This window comes from Lepeophtheirus salmonis, chromosome 6 (genome assembly GCF_016086655.4).
Source record: "Lepeophtheirus salmonis chromosome 6, UVic_Lsal_1.4, whole genome shotgun sequence".
NCBI lineage: Eukaryota > Metazoa > Arthropoda > Copepoda > Siphonostomatoida > Caligidae > Lepeophtheirus > Lepeophtheirus salmonis.
Genome location: NC_052136.2, coordinates 11,489,637 through 11,504,582, shown reverse-complemented (window position 1 = coordinate 11,504,582; position 14,946 = coordinate 11,489,637). Strand labels below are relative to the sequence as shown.

Below are 14,946 nucleotides of genomic sequence, written 5' to 3'. Positions count from 1 at the left end.
TAAAAAAAAGTTTTTATCAATTCTAAAAAAAATTAAAAAAAAAAAAAAATCCTGTTAATTAAAGGAAGACTTCGGATTGTTGCGCGCTATACACTGTATACATACAGCGTCTTCATAGTTATTATCCTTTTTTAAATTACTCACTGAACACGATCAAAAAAATGGGACCAACACAACCAAGAGTACACAAATCCACAGCTTAGGAAAAAAACATACATTGTGTCAATTTTCGCCATAGGGGTCATAGATTTATGACGTTCGGAGAAAAGTAAAAATTTTAACCCCCCCCCCCCCTCTATGTTTTTGTAAATGCAATAATATTGGTTATATCTAAGACCACTTCTGCAGGATTATAAATAAATTAGATAGTTATTATTATTATTATAAAAATGTTTCAAGTATAAACCAAAAATCCTTCATTTTGAGAGGGGCGGGGCTACAGGCTCTCTAACCCTCCTCCCTTTACTGATATTTTTCATATTGAGAAGGTTTTGTTGATCAGTGAAACAGTGAGCTGTTTTCAATGTAGTTGACTCCGAAGTATCCCATAAAAAATCTTTAAATACGTAACACCCCCTCCCCCCTCCTATCAACTGGGACGTCATAAATTTATGAACCCATAGTAGATATTTACGGAGTAATATCTTACAAAAAATATATATTTTTTTAATAATAAATTAAACTTGGCAGTGATTCAAATATTTTAAAATTTTGTTACGTAGTTTTTTTTTAAAAATTCCCAAAAGTTATGTTTGAAGTGAATTTCTGTATTCACTGTACAAAGGATGCGTATGTCTATTACATGCAACAAGACACTTTGACCATTAGTATCTGCAGTAATGTTAATAACATAAAATAGTGTCTATATAGAACATTGAAAATGGAAGTTCGTGATTCTTTTTCCCTCCACTCCCCTTAAACAGATTAAAATCTACATTATTACCTTTTGCTTTGCAGTTTTTCAACACTTTGTTGATATCTAATGCATCTCCAATTAAAATTGTACTCATCCCGGATGTGGAAAATATATTGTAATATTAAGCGCTTTCGGTATGTAAAAAATAATCCTTGAAAAATGACATGATAACCCTGATAATTGGAAGAATCTTTGGAATGTTCAGCTGTCAAGACGATTGATTAAAGTAGCAACTGGGTAGGCTGGAGGTTTAATATTTGTATTATTGCGTTTGAAGGCTTGTTCCAAAAAATTGGGCGAACTTTTCAAATTTTCTATGTTTTCATGCTAATATTACATGTCTTAGTTATTTATTTTAACTAAGCAGCATTAATTTTTAATTGAAAAATAATCTTAAAAAAAAATCAATTATAGCATAAATACAGTTATTATTTTACTGGATGGGTGAGGTCAAACAAGTGTATCATACTTTTTCGTGCATAACTCAAAAAAAAGATATCCTTAGAATAAAATAAAAGAGTTTATTATCATGTAGAGACTGTTATTTTGATGGTAAAGGTAATTATGTTACAGCTTACCGTCCATTGTACAAGTACATTTAAATATATATATATATATATATATTATCGATGAAAAAAATATGATCATTGAAGAGGGAGTGCTTTTGCTGTACTTGGAACCTGAAAATGGGTTTTTTATTAAAACGAATTGATTAAATTACGAAAATTAAAACTCAGGATTTGTTGCGGAGTTATAAGTGTTTGTTATTATTGGACTTAAGGTGGAGTTAAGGATATAAAAAAAAGTAATTCCTGCCAATATCAATAACATATATGGAATGGGGGGTTGCGTTGTCTTATAGCTGATAGTTTAATAGAACGTCATGACAGCTAAAACTGTCAGAGTGACCACATTAATTTTAGGTTTCTTTTTTTATAGCATACCGACAGATCATCTTATCTTCAATTTATGTATATTAGAGTGAAGGACTTTAATTTTTTTAAACACATCCCATGTCTACTCTGAGTCCACCAAATACTTACACTTATAATTCCCCAAGAAATCATCAGTGTCCTTCTCCATCATTTCATGAACACACTCACTCATGGTTACACTTTATATAAAGATGCTCTATTCTCAAGAATTGAATAATAATGATAAAACTAAAGGGGTTAAACAAAGTGACGAACCGCACCTGTTAGTTGAGTAGATTCATATCTTTGTAAAGTTTTTTTCCCACGCAAGATGTCGTTTTGTATTGTAACACAGATGAGACCAATGTATATTTTTTTGTCATTTGCACATTTTGTGCAGAGAGACAATATTGTAATTATAGGGAGTCTCCGCTTATTGCGGCTTATGGGGACAAGAAAAATTCGCATCACATGAAATGTGCGTTGTACTAAATTTCTAGCTTTTAGGGCTGAAACGATACACTAAACTCACGGGTTTGGTTCGAACCATGGTACACCCTTTACGGTATGCTATTTGGTATCATATGATAGTAAAATGTTTTTTTAATGGAATTAATGTAGTTTTTTAAGTTTTTTCGATATTTTATTCCTTAATAATTTATTTTCTATAAAAATATATTATTCCTAAATATACTTAACCTATCTAAAAGCAAAGGTTGATATAAAATATCCACAGGATATATAAATTTATCATTTTTTTTTTTTCAAAAAGATGAGCTTTTCTACATTTCCGGTAATAAACAAGACCGATTAGCAGTCAAAATATCGACAGCTTTCGAATTAATTATATCTACCGTTGTGTCAAATTTGCTATCAATTACCATTTGTTCGTCGATGATGCTTTAATGAAATATTTATTAAAAAAATACAGATTACTTCAAAGTAACTAAGAACAATGAACTGAATAATTATTTAATAATAGTTGTCTGTATATTCAAGGCACAACTGATATTTGTGACACAAAATATGTTATATGTTTGATTTTAATAAAAAATAATGATCAATGGAATTTTTCCGGTTTATTTATATATGTTTGTTATGTACATATAATATATAATCCAAATAACGAATGATAAGAAAAAATAACCCAAATCTTATAATATCAAACAAATTAATTTGTGATTTTATACGTACTGTACCGAAAGTAAAAGCGGACCAAATTGTAAGGTTCGTACCTACCCAAGCCCGGTACAACCTCGTACTGTACTAGCTCTAATGGTTACGCTTTTAATAAAATATTGCTAAACAATATTATAATTCATTATAGAATAAAATACTATTAATGATTTTCGTATCATGTATGTATATATATATGTTACAGTTATAGTAAGAAATCTATTATTTTGCAAAATAACTAGTTAATGTGCATAATAACTAGGTAATGTACATAATAACTGAAGAAGACAGAAAATCTGCATAATAATTAAAAAAGATCATTGATGTGCAAAATCATAAATTTCACATTATCTTCCGAGATCCTTTCATAAGGGAAAAATTGATGCCCGGCTCATGAGATATGCAGCATGCCCACAGGGCTTCATTCAAAGTAAGCACCCTTCATCAATTCATGTATTATGATAAGGGACGCCATCTATAGGCCCAGTTGATATCTCGGCCCATGGTCTGTGTTGCGTGGTAACGTGACTAACAAACAGGTTGTAATCTACCGCCAATTCATATAATATCATAAGAGACGGCATCAACTTTAGCTGCAGTTCATATCCCGGCCCACGGGTTGTCTTACATGCTAACACGACTAAAAAAAGGATTGTAATACACCGCCGACTCATTTAATATAATCAGAGACGCCATCTACTATAGCCCCGGTTGATATTCCGGCACACGGACTGTGTTTCGTGGCAACATGACTAACAAAAGGGTTGTCACTCATCGCCAATTCATGTAATGTCATCAGAAACGCCATCAATGATAGCCGCGGGTCATATATGGCCCATGGGTTGTATTGCGTTCTAACGCGACTAACAAACGGGTACGGGTTGTAATCTACTGCCAATTCATGTAATATCATAAGAGACGCCATCAACTATATCTGCAGTTCACATCCCGACCCACAGGTTGTCTTGCGTACCAATGCGACTAACAAAAGGGGGGTAATCTACCGCTAATTCAAATAATATCATCATAAACACAACATATGGAACGCAACAGAACCCATGGGCCGGGATGCCAACTGTGGCTATAGTTAATGGCGTCTCTGATAATATTACATGAATTTGCGGTAAATTACAACCCATTTGTTAGTCGTGTTGGAACCCAACGCAAACTATGGGCCGGGATATCAACCGGGGTTACAATGGATGGCGTCCCTTATGATAATACATAAAGAATGCTTACTTTTAATCAAGACTGTAGACATGCTGCATATCTCAATATCTCATGAGCCGAGCATCGATTTTTGCCTTAGGGAAGGGTCTCGGAAGAGAATATGAAATTTATGATTGCAATAATTTTGCACATGAACGGTCTTGCTCATTTTTTAAGCACATTATCTAGTTATTATGCACATTATCGGTCTAGTTCAGTTATTATGCACTTTAACTAGTTATTTTGCATAATAACGGATTTCTTACTTTAACTATTGTGGATAAATATAATGAAAAAGATAGTCTGAGATTACTTAAGAAATAAATAGCAGTTGGTATGATTGACTTATTTGGCTAACTACCAGATAATTTCGGGCCTTTTCTTTTTATAAAAAAGTTGTGTGATACAACTAAGGTAACGGCGGGAGAAAGGGAAATACACTACACTACGTCTTTGTTCATGAAAAAGCGAGTTTACGAGTTGATTTTTCAATACATATAACTCGTCATCCTCAGCTTCTACATTGTTAATTATGATAAAGTAACTTATACCACGATTGCTTTGTTCATTTGTCGTAGTTATTAGCCTCACTTATGTAAACACAGACAAGTGCAGCCATCTCAAACAAAGAAAGAGGGGTAAATACACGCAAACATATTTTATCTTTGAGAATTCAAATTAAATATTTAATAAATTATTGTAGGTCATATAATTAGGAATGATTATACGTTGTTGCATGATGTCCAAAGATTTGGAGGAGTTCTACAAAAAATTTTACACAAAATAATTTCTCTCAGCAGCTTTTATTTCACGTTTCTTTATTTTTGAGTGAAAATTATTTCAGTAAATATTCTCTTAATTGCCAAATTCTATTAAAAATTTCAACTTACATTTAACATTTTACATACATCTCTACTTGAAGCAACAGTAAAAGTTCCAAAATGAGTTGGTAGCTTAATCAATTCTTCCCAATAATGGAATTATTATTTAATAGTAGTAGTGGGAATTGCTCTGAGCTTAACATGAGCTAATTCGAATCCAGCAAATCAGCGTTCAGTTGATTAGAAGAATAGGGAAAAGAAGTAGAAAGGTCGAAACTTGAAAAAAATTGGAAATCGAATTGTAATCCATTTCTTAAATTTATTCGCAGTAAATAATATTTTTTACTCGAAATTTAAACAAAATTAATTATTATTGCCTCAAACAGATTAAATATAAGCAGCTAAAAAATATATATACCTATCACTTAAATACACAGAAAATTGTAAGATTAACATAATATAAAATAATAAAAATTGAACTCCGTCCATATTCAAATGATTTATAACATTTTTTTAGTCAATCTGAGGTTAGTATTGATCTGTAATACTCGAATCTGGACTTGGACATTTTTTCAGGAAACTTTTTAGGCACGCCATTAATATTATGTGGACTTGGAACCATACCTACACAGACTTGAAACCATATGAATTCAGAATTGCAGTCATTTGGAATTTGGATTCAGAGATGTTTCTGAATAGTTCTCATTTTAACAAAGATATTTTATGAGGAATTTACATTCACCTAAATCTCAAATTTTTACATATATGTACAAGGTAAACGAAAATAATTCTGTATATACGGCGATTCTTTTTTTTTTTTACTTCTTGTCCGGAATAACCAGGAACATATTAAGAAAATATCCGTGTTTAAAAAAAAAATGGATTGTATTCTAAATTGCAGATATATTTGTACTTAACATTATATCTACTCAGAGCTGTAGCACTCTTGTGTAGAATTGGATCGGGATAAATTCGGACTTGATTTGGCCCTGAAAAAGGTATATTCTTCAAGTATAAATAGAGAGCTCATAATTGAAGGATCAAGTCAACATTTAACTAATTATGTATATCAAGTCTAACAGTTTGTTTCAGGAAAATTAATATAGGCGTTGTTCTTATTGAGGAAAATGTCAAATAATAATCAACAGTGGTGGATGCTTAATATACCGGAATAAAAGTACTTCATAAGAGTAGGTGTGCCAATACCTTTGCTCAATATAATAATAAAAAAGCCATGATATGCTTAAAGTAGATTCATAATTTAACCGTTAAAATTAAGGATAATTAAATACCTACGTTAGGGTGTTTTTTTCTCAATTGTTTTTAAATTTCGAGTCCTGCTAGTTTTGAAAATATGTTATGTTGTAAGAAAATAATTTTTCATTGTCTTACGAGGTCATTTTTAAGTAGCACATCCCGTTCAAAGTTTGAAGGGAGAACAAAGTTATTTATTTCGTCAATAAATATCAAAATACAGCACTAATAATTATTTTGTATTGATTAATTATGATAGATATTATTCTAACCTATAAAAAACACATATAAAGTTTTTTTCTAAAGCTGACCTTTGGAGCAGGTAGAGCGAATGACATAAGAAAAATTTTGATTTTTCCTTTTTGAATATGTAAGAAAGGATACGAGCTATAATTTTTCTAACTTTTTTCTTTTCTTTTTTTCCATTGGACAGTTTTAGAAAAAAACTTTTTAAACATGTTAAAAAATATTTATGCAAAATCACTAAAAATATCTTTTTATATTTTATATTCACTAAGTAAAGAGTTTTTTCATTTTTTAATAAGATTGCAATGTGCGATCTGAAGATCACTTCGTAAGACAATGAAATTTAGCATATGTAATTTTCATAGCTTCACAACTTTTCCGCGCTAGTTGTAATCAAAATTCAAAAAAAGTTGAAAATGAATTATCTCTAATTTACATGCTAGCGATGCGAGGTTTGTATATTTTTCAGCCTGTTGGCCCCACATCTTTGAACTTTGTAACGAAATCGGTTACGCATTATTTTATCTAGTTTGACTACCATAGAACAATTGAGTAAAACACATTATATATTATTTAAAGTACTACACATTTATCGAATACAATGTATTTAATTTCAACATAAAAGTTTATTTAACGATCTTGGCCATAAACCATTTTAATCATAATGAAATTACTTTTTGAATTCGTTTTTAGTACCATATATATTTTTATTTAGGCTTAAAATTCCTAAAATTCACACATAAATGATCCTATTTTTTTCAATTCACCTAATTTTCAGATAGTACCAAACTTCAAAAGACAGCTGTCAAAATTTCATGACAATCTGCGTTTTTCTTTGTGTAATTGTGCTAAATGTGACGTAACCTTTACTATTTCCAAGGCAATCGATCAAAAACAATTTTTCGTTTTAATTTTATACTGTTTCGATGAAAAAAAAAAAACCTTTCAAACAAAGCTATGACTTGAAAGTGTAATGGGGAGTCTGCTCCATAAAGTGAATAATACTAAATAAATAAATAATAATTAAAACTAAAAAAAGCCAATTTTGAAGAAAAAAAAAGAGTTTTCTTTGTTAAGCCTGGGACTTTTCAGTCCATATGTTAACTTTTTAAACCCTTCTAAATTTATATGCCACCCTCAACCACTACATTCAATATCCTTTCTTTAATGCAGCCCTTTGCCACCCTTGTTCTATATCCTGTTTTGTTTGTTCCTTCACATTTGCCATGGATATTGCATATTCAATATGTAATATATATTGCAAAAGCGTTTTAATCTATTTTATGTCCTCATTTGGATGTTATGCAAAAGAAACTATCCAAGGAAAAACATTCCTTAATTGATTATAACATATATATATAATGTATTAACCCTTCAAAAAACAAAATATATAATTTCTAAAACTAAGAAACAAACCGACAAAGAAATTAAATGGATTATTATTGGCATCATTAGAGCACCCTAATCATTGTAGTCCTTAGAGCTATGGTAATCATAATATTAAGAATAATAAAAATAAAAGTTTCTCAGATTAAAATTCAGGATATTTTGCAATATGATAGAATATAATTTCTAATTCTTTTGTTTAATTTGACAGAAAATAATTGGATATGAACGTATCTATGAACTATACATAAAAAAAATAATATATTATTAATTTTGTACGGATCATTCTAGCAATACTCTGTAGGGTGTCCCAGAGAATCGTGAATGAAACTCTAGAAATTGACTAACTAAATAATTTACCAATTTTTTAAATTATTTTTTAAAATTTCTTTAAATGGTCATATGGAGTTGCGCTGATTCAGTATAAGTAAACATTATCGTATGTTCATTACTCCATCGGACCCAGGAATTGTCTTTGAAGTTTATATATATTTTGTACATTTTCTTCTCTAGGAACGACCGAGACGCGAACCTACGCACATTCAGTTCAATAGAATAATTTCTTCCAAGTGCGTTGTCCATTGAGCTACGTGGTATATAATTTATCGATTTTTTTTTTTGAAATATCAAATACAAACAATTCTTCTAAAATAAATTTCTTCATCCGACTGAGGTGGAGATCAAAATAAATCAAATATTCCACGTTTATTGACGCGACAAGGTGTTTTGACGAGATCTCCTGCATCGCAACCTGCTCCAAGGTTGTCAATACCATGATTAAAAAGCTGAAGGACGCCAACAACAACCTGGGGATATTTGTTCAGGATTTGCAGGTACCCAATATATACATGCAACTACCAGCGTCAGAATGTATTTTCGGGGTCCAAATTATATAATGGTGACGTAATCAGGGACGGGTGAAGGTTTTTTTTTTTTTTTTGGGGGAGGGCTGGACTGTTGGGCTTTTTTGACAATTGTTCTTTCATAAATTCCAATTTTGACCAATAATTTTTTTTACAAACGACAAAAACTTTCATAAGAGCCTAAATTTGAACAAATAACATTTAAATAAGAAAAAGGAAATATATAAGTTTTTCACGAAAATTATCATATTTAAAAATTTTTAAACGAGAGAATTTCTTTTATTGTGATAAGTATAAACATTCCACAAAAGAAGGGGAGAAATGGCCTCTTGGCTCCTATGGTCTGGTGCCATTGCGGAACGAGTACTGTTTTTCTCTTCCTTTTTTTGATCAACTAAAGGTTTTCTATTAGTGGAATAGTTATTAAATGAAAGAGTGATTTGAATTAAAACAATCGTGTACTGCATGTCTTAAGGAATTAAAATCACTATATTAATTAAATAGTATTCTGATATCATAAAATAAATAGAATAACAAAAAAAAAAAAAAAAAATCCTCAAACCCTGAATTAACCTTAATGTAAAAAAATAAAGAAATTTAATATTTTTAATCTTGTAAATATTACTTGCATATAGAAATCAATGTTAATGAGAATTTAAAACTCAATATGTTAAGATTCTATTTGGACTTGGTAGTGGTTAGTATTTCTAAACACGCAAAAATAGCTAATGTCAACCCTAAAAATCCTAGCGAAAACTATATCTATCTAGATCATAAAGTCTTGTTGTAATCCGGATATTATAGTGTTCCCATTACTATACAGTGTCGTTTTTTAATTGAGGGGGGTCTATTGGAGTGACTACGGATAAATCAATGTTAATAAACCAATAAACACTACTACACTACTACTGAAATAAATGTTGGAGGCTCTAAGCCCCCCCCTGCCCCTACCCTAATAATTACAGCCCTGATATACTCATATTCGAAGGATTGTCGCAGTTTGATGGACAAATGAAATACGTTGGACGTAACTCAACAAAATAATCCATACGAACACTAAAAGGTCGTATGATCAACGTAGAGTAAAGGAACCAACTAACAAGTCATACATCAACTGTTCTACAGTAATGAAGCTATATAATACAGGATTTGCTTGACCAGTGAGTTGGTGGATAGATTTCAAATCAAAAGAAAATCATAGTTTAAATCTTATTTGTGTATTAAGTGGATTCAATAGATATTGCATTTGTTAATAGATTACCACTTTTAAATAATCTCCATCCATAGAATTTTATATTAGGTTTGATCTCGGAATATCTTTCAGTAAAATCTTTTATTTGAAGGTACTGGAACAACAAATACGTACCAAAAAAGTTTAACCAGCAAAAAGGAGAGTAACTAGAAGAACCACTCTGTAGAACGCAAATCTCCGACTAAAATCATTTTTTCCTATTATTGTAGATTATGCGTTTTTTGTGCCCCTAACTTCTCAAAATATAATTTGAGTGATGTGTCTCAATTTAAAAGAAAAGTTATTGTCGATTTTGTGTCTATAACGTTTTGTATGAGCTTCCCTACTCAAAATTTAATGGTCCTTTACTGTCACCATATTTAATCTTCCTGCAAAGTTTGATCAAAATCTGCATACAAGCAAACAAAATGAGACAAAAACACAACTTCTGTTTAATTTTCACGGATTTTAACCTAAGAAAAAGCTATATTTATTTCTCGTTTGAATATTTTTATTTATACATATTAAAGTAGTCAAAAATAATAAAAGTTTGTAATCCAAAACAGAAAATAGACTACATCCAAATGATAATCATACAACCAAAAAATATAAACAAGTGAGTGTCAGAATTTGAAATATTATATGTTTAATTAAAATAAGGGCAGTAGCACAGAAGGAGGAAAAGAAAAGAAAATCCAGTAGATAAGCAATCCCATCAAGAATTGAGGTTCTTGAGCGAGTTCTGACAAATAAACGACAGTAAGTAAACACTTTATATTCAAATTGTGTTTAACCAATGATATCTAAGAATTCATTGGTTTAACTTATCGGTCATCAATACTTCCCTTCGATGGAGAGGGAGCCGGGGATTATAATCGCTTCAGATACATAATCACAGAGTCATGATGAAGGGAGTTCTTGGTTCTTGTACTTCACGGCGTATGCTATACCTTGCATTTAGGAGATTAGCTTCTCAATTTTCCACCTATCCTTATACCGTGAGGACGTTACAATGAGCCAATCCAAGGGACTCAATCTTACATGAAAGTTTTTCCAGACTTCTTCCTCCACCATCCTAAGGATCGGGGTAATTTTTTTTATACATTTGTAGAATAAATGAAATGAGGTCTTCAATTCTTTTTGGCAAAAATAACAAATTATCTTCTTAGAATCTTCCCGGGACTTATTTGTAAAAATACGTCCGTCTCTAATCTGTACCTCAGACATTTTTGACGTGTGTCAATGAATGGGTTCTTCAAAATGACGTTTGGAGCTGCATGTTCCATGCCATTGCTATTACCAAGCCGTTCGATTATGATTGATTAAGGGGCCTTCTCTTCACGACTAATACTAACAGACGAAGCTTGCCTTATCATTTTGTTAGAAATTACTTCTAAGACAGTGAATGCAGGGATCGGAGGACCAAGATAATTACTTTTGAAATCTCGTCCAGAGAACATCCGCTGTGTTCTATGGAATAGAAAGAAGTTATTCAAGATGGGGCTCACGTCTGATATATATCGGTGTGCAGAAGTAATCTCGGAATTACTACTAAGGAACTCACTCCTACTGTTCAGCCGAGTATTATAATTAAATGGTTCCTTTCAACCTATTAAAGAGAGGACATTCTCAATGATAGAGTTCCATACTGAGCACATCTTCCTCCAATAAGGACACCATCTTTTCACCACTCCAAACATTTCAGATGGAATCATTGAGATCCGATCAGCAAATTGAAAACCAATCCGTTAGAAGAATTTTGTTTTGATTTTAACTGCCCCAAATCACAAGAGATTCTGACTCGTTTTAACCACAAGAGATTCATCCCCTTTCACATACCTTCTATGAGCGTAGAACCAAGACCCTGGCGAGTTGTTGGGCATTAATCCTTGACCTTGAAATGAATGCTCTTTCATGCCCCATACCAAATATTTCCTTAATTTATACATGCTCTCACATATAATGTTAGATCAAAGGGGTGTATCTCAGAAGATGGAATGTTCCATCATGTATCTTAAGATAGTTGTCACAGTTGGATAAGATCTTAGTCTTCTCGATGTTGATAGAGAGACCCGAAATTTTTTTGAAATCCTGAATGACTTCAATGTAAATAGAACATGTATTCCCGTTAGAAATAAGGTAAGATTGTTTTCATATAATAAGCACTTGAGTGACTTTGTATTTATTTTCAGACCTTGAAGGCATGAATTGTGGTTGATAATCTCATAAAATCTATTCATTGCGGTTAGAAAGAGGGATGGCGATAGCAAATCTCCTTGCCGAGCTCCCGGCTGAATGCAACACTTAGAATAAGTACCGGGAATGTCAATTCTTGATGATTAGTTCCTAAGAATGGTAGAAACCATGTTAACAAATCCATCCAGTAGTCTGTACCTATATAGCTGTTCGACAATGAACTTGTGTGAGACAGTATCGAATGCCTTTTCGAAGTTGACAAAATTAAAGCGTACTTGGAAGATGCATATAAGTAATGAATTGATAAAATTACCCGGACGCTAGGCTATAAAAATAGTAAATGTTCAGCTAGTAATTACCTTTATTGTATAACACAACCTTTTATCCAAAAAGAAATAGAAAAAGGGCCGAAATCAGTTGGTAGTTAGACAAATAAGACAATCATCCCAACTGTTTTTTATCTCTTAAGTACTTCTAAACTATCATTTCTCCCCAATTTCTGAAATTAATTACACATCAATATTTCTTAATATTAAAATTATACATATTATTTTATTCGATACTGTATTATAATATTGTAATTGGTAATATTTTATTAAGAGAGTTGCTATACATTTGTATTTGTTTATGACATCAAAAGTTTCTTCATAGAAGTAATAAAATGCCCAATATATATATACGACAATGGATTAACAGAAAAATTGTATTTTGTCGTCTTGGAAACGGAGCATATGTACACTAATTAGATTTTTTTTTAAGAGCGACGAGAAGACGGGAGTGAGACATATGGTAGACCTGGATTAAAACCCTTGTTAATGTATAATGCCTGTTTATTGAGAGAGAAAATGATCTACTGCTGTACTTGTTTTCACCAAGTTAGTAGATATTGATGATGACGCACATACTTCAGTCGATGATGAAGAAGATAAAGATGCAAATTGCACACCATTGGGTTCATTGTTTGGTAAACCTTTTCTGTATAGTCAACCTGAATTGAATGACCTGATTCGAGATTTGAATTTACCTAAACAATCTGCTCAGTTGTTGGCTTCTAGACTACAAGAGCGAAACATGCATGCTCAGGGAACAAGAGTCACATTTTATCGTAACAGAGATGCAGAACTGAGGAAGTTCTTTGATTTCGACAATCACTTTGTATACTGCAGTGACATTCAAGGGCTTCTTGTGCATTTGGAATTATCTGTATATCATTCAAGTGAGTGGAGACTCTTTATTGATAGCTCGAAAAGAAGTTCAAAGTGTGTTTTACTTCACAATGGTAACATATATGGATGTATCCCTATTGGACACTGAGGAAGGAAATATGAAGGAGGAGTATGGAAACATCAAAATAGTACTTGAACGATTGAAATACCTCGATCTAATCTGTATGAATTTAAAAATGGTGAACTTCCTTTTGGGTCAACAAGGAGGTTACACAATATATCCTTGTTTCCTTTGCTACTGGGACAGTTGAGCTGAGAAGGATCACTGGGTTATAATGGAATGACCATCAAAGCATACGTTGGTACCTGAAGAGAGGAATGCCTTTAATAAACCACTAGTTGATCGAAAAAACATCCTTCTTTCACCATTGCACATCAAACTTGGTATAATGAAGCAGTTTGTAAAAGCTCTTGATCACAATGATGATTGTTTTCAATACATATGTTCAACCTTTCCGAGTCTTAGTGATGCAAAGAAAAAGGCAGGGATATTCGAAGGAACCCCAGATCAGAACATTACTCAGGGACATACATTTCATTGAGAGGATGACCTCCGTCGAATCTCGAGCGTGGACTGCATTTACTAATGTGGTGCAGGGTTTTTTCGGAACAAGAAAAACAACAAATACCGAGAGATTGTGGATGAACTTCTCATTACTCTACAAGAGCTCGGGTGCAGAATGAGCATCAAACTGCACTACTTACACGGTCAGCTGGACATGTTTCCAGACAAACTTGGAGATGTTAGCGACGAATAAGGTGAGAGGTTCCACCAAGACATTAAAGTCATGTAAGACAGATATGAGGGTCGTTGGGACTCGCATATGATGGCTGATTACTGCTGGAGTTTGATGAGGGATGCTTTACCTAAGAGGGCGTCATTAAAAAGTAAGTTTACCCCAAAAATGAACTAATATGTTTGTCTACAAACAAAGTACACTGTTCCTGCATCTACTAGTTTGATATAACATTCTATGTTTGTAATAATATTGAATTTTGTCAAATATGTGTTTGTACTTTCATGTTTTGTATTTTTTTTTAGTTTTGTATGTTTAAACAAAATTAGATTATTGTGTCTTGTATTGAAAAATAAAATAAAACCTTTTAATCAACCTATAGTTCAAAAACCTTATGTGATAACCAAAAACTAGTGACACATTGAAATCAGCAGCCAATACGCAAATGAAATAACAAACAACAAAAAAAAAAGTATTATTTTTCACCCGTAAATTAAGGATTTTTGGTAAGTGTTGTAGTATTTTTTCATCACCCCGTTATTCAAAAACTTGATGTGATAGGCAAAACTAATGACAGATTTGGAATTAACAGCCAAAATGGAGTTAGATTCACTTTAAAAACCCCATGCAAGAAAAATTGTGTTGGCCAGTGTTATGAATAAACATATCAAAATCATTTGTATGTATAATAACCGTTTTGAGTTCATAATACGTAAAGTTAGCTGCTTTAAATCCTACAAGAGTCAACTTATTTTATTTTCAATTGAAGGA

At 31.9% G+C, this 14,946-nt stretch overlaps 1 long non-coding RNA gene across 1 annotated transcript; it reads left to right on the top strand.

Moving 5' to 3' along the window:
* Positions 1-10,926: 10,926 nt before the first annotated feature.
* Positions 10,927-14,550, top strand: LOC139905633 (uncharacterized). Its single transcript, XR_011780560.1, has 2 exons — positions 10,927-12,155; positions 12,209-14,550. It is a non-coding gene; the product is annotated as an uncharacterized lncRNA (long non-coding RNA).
* Positions 14,551-14,946: the final 396 nt, after the last annotated feature.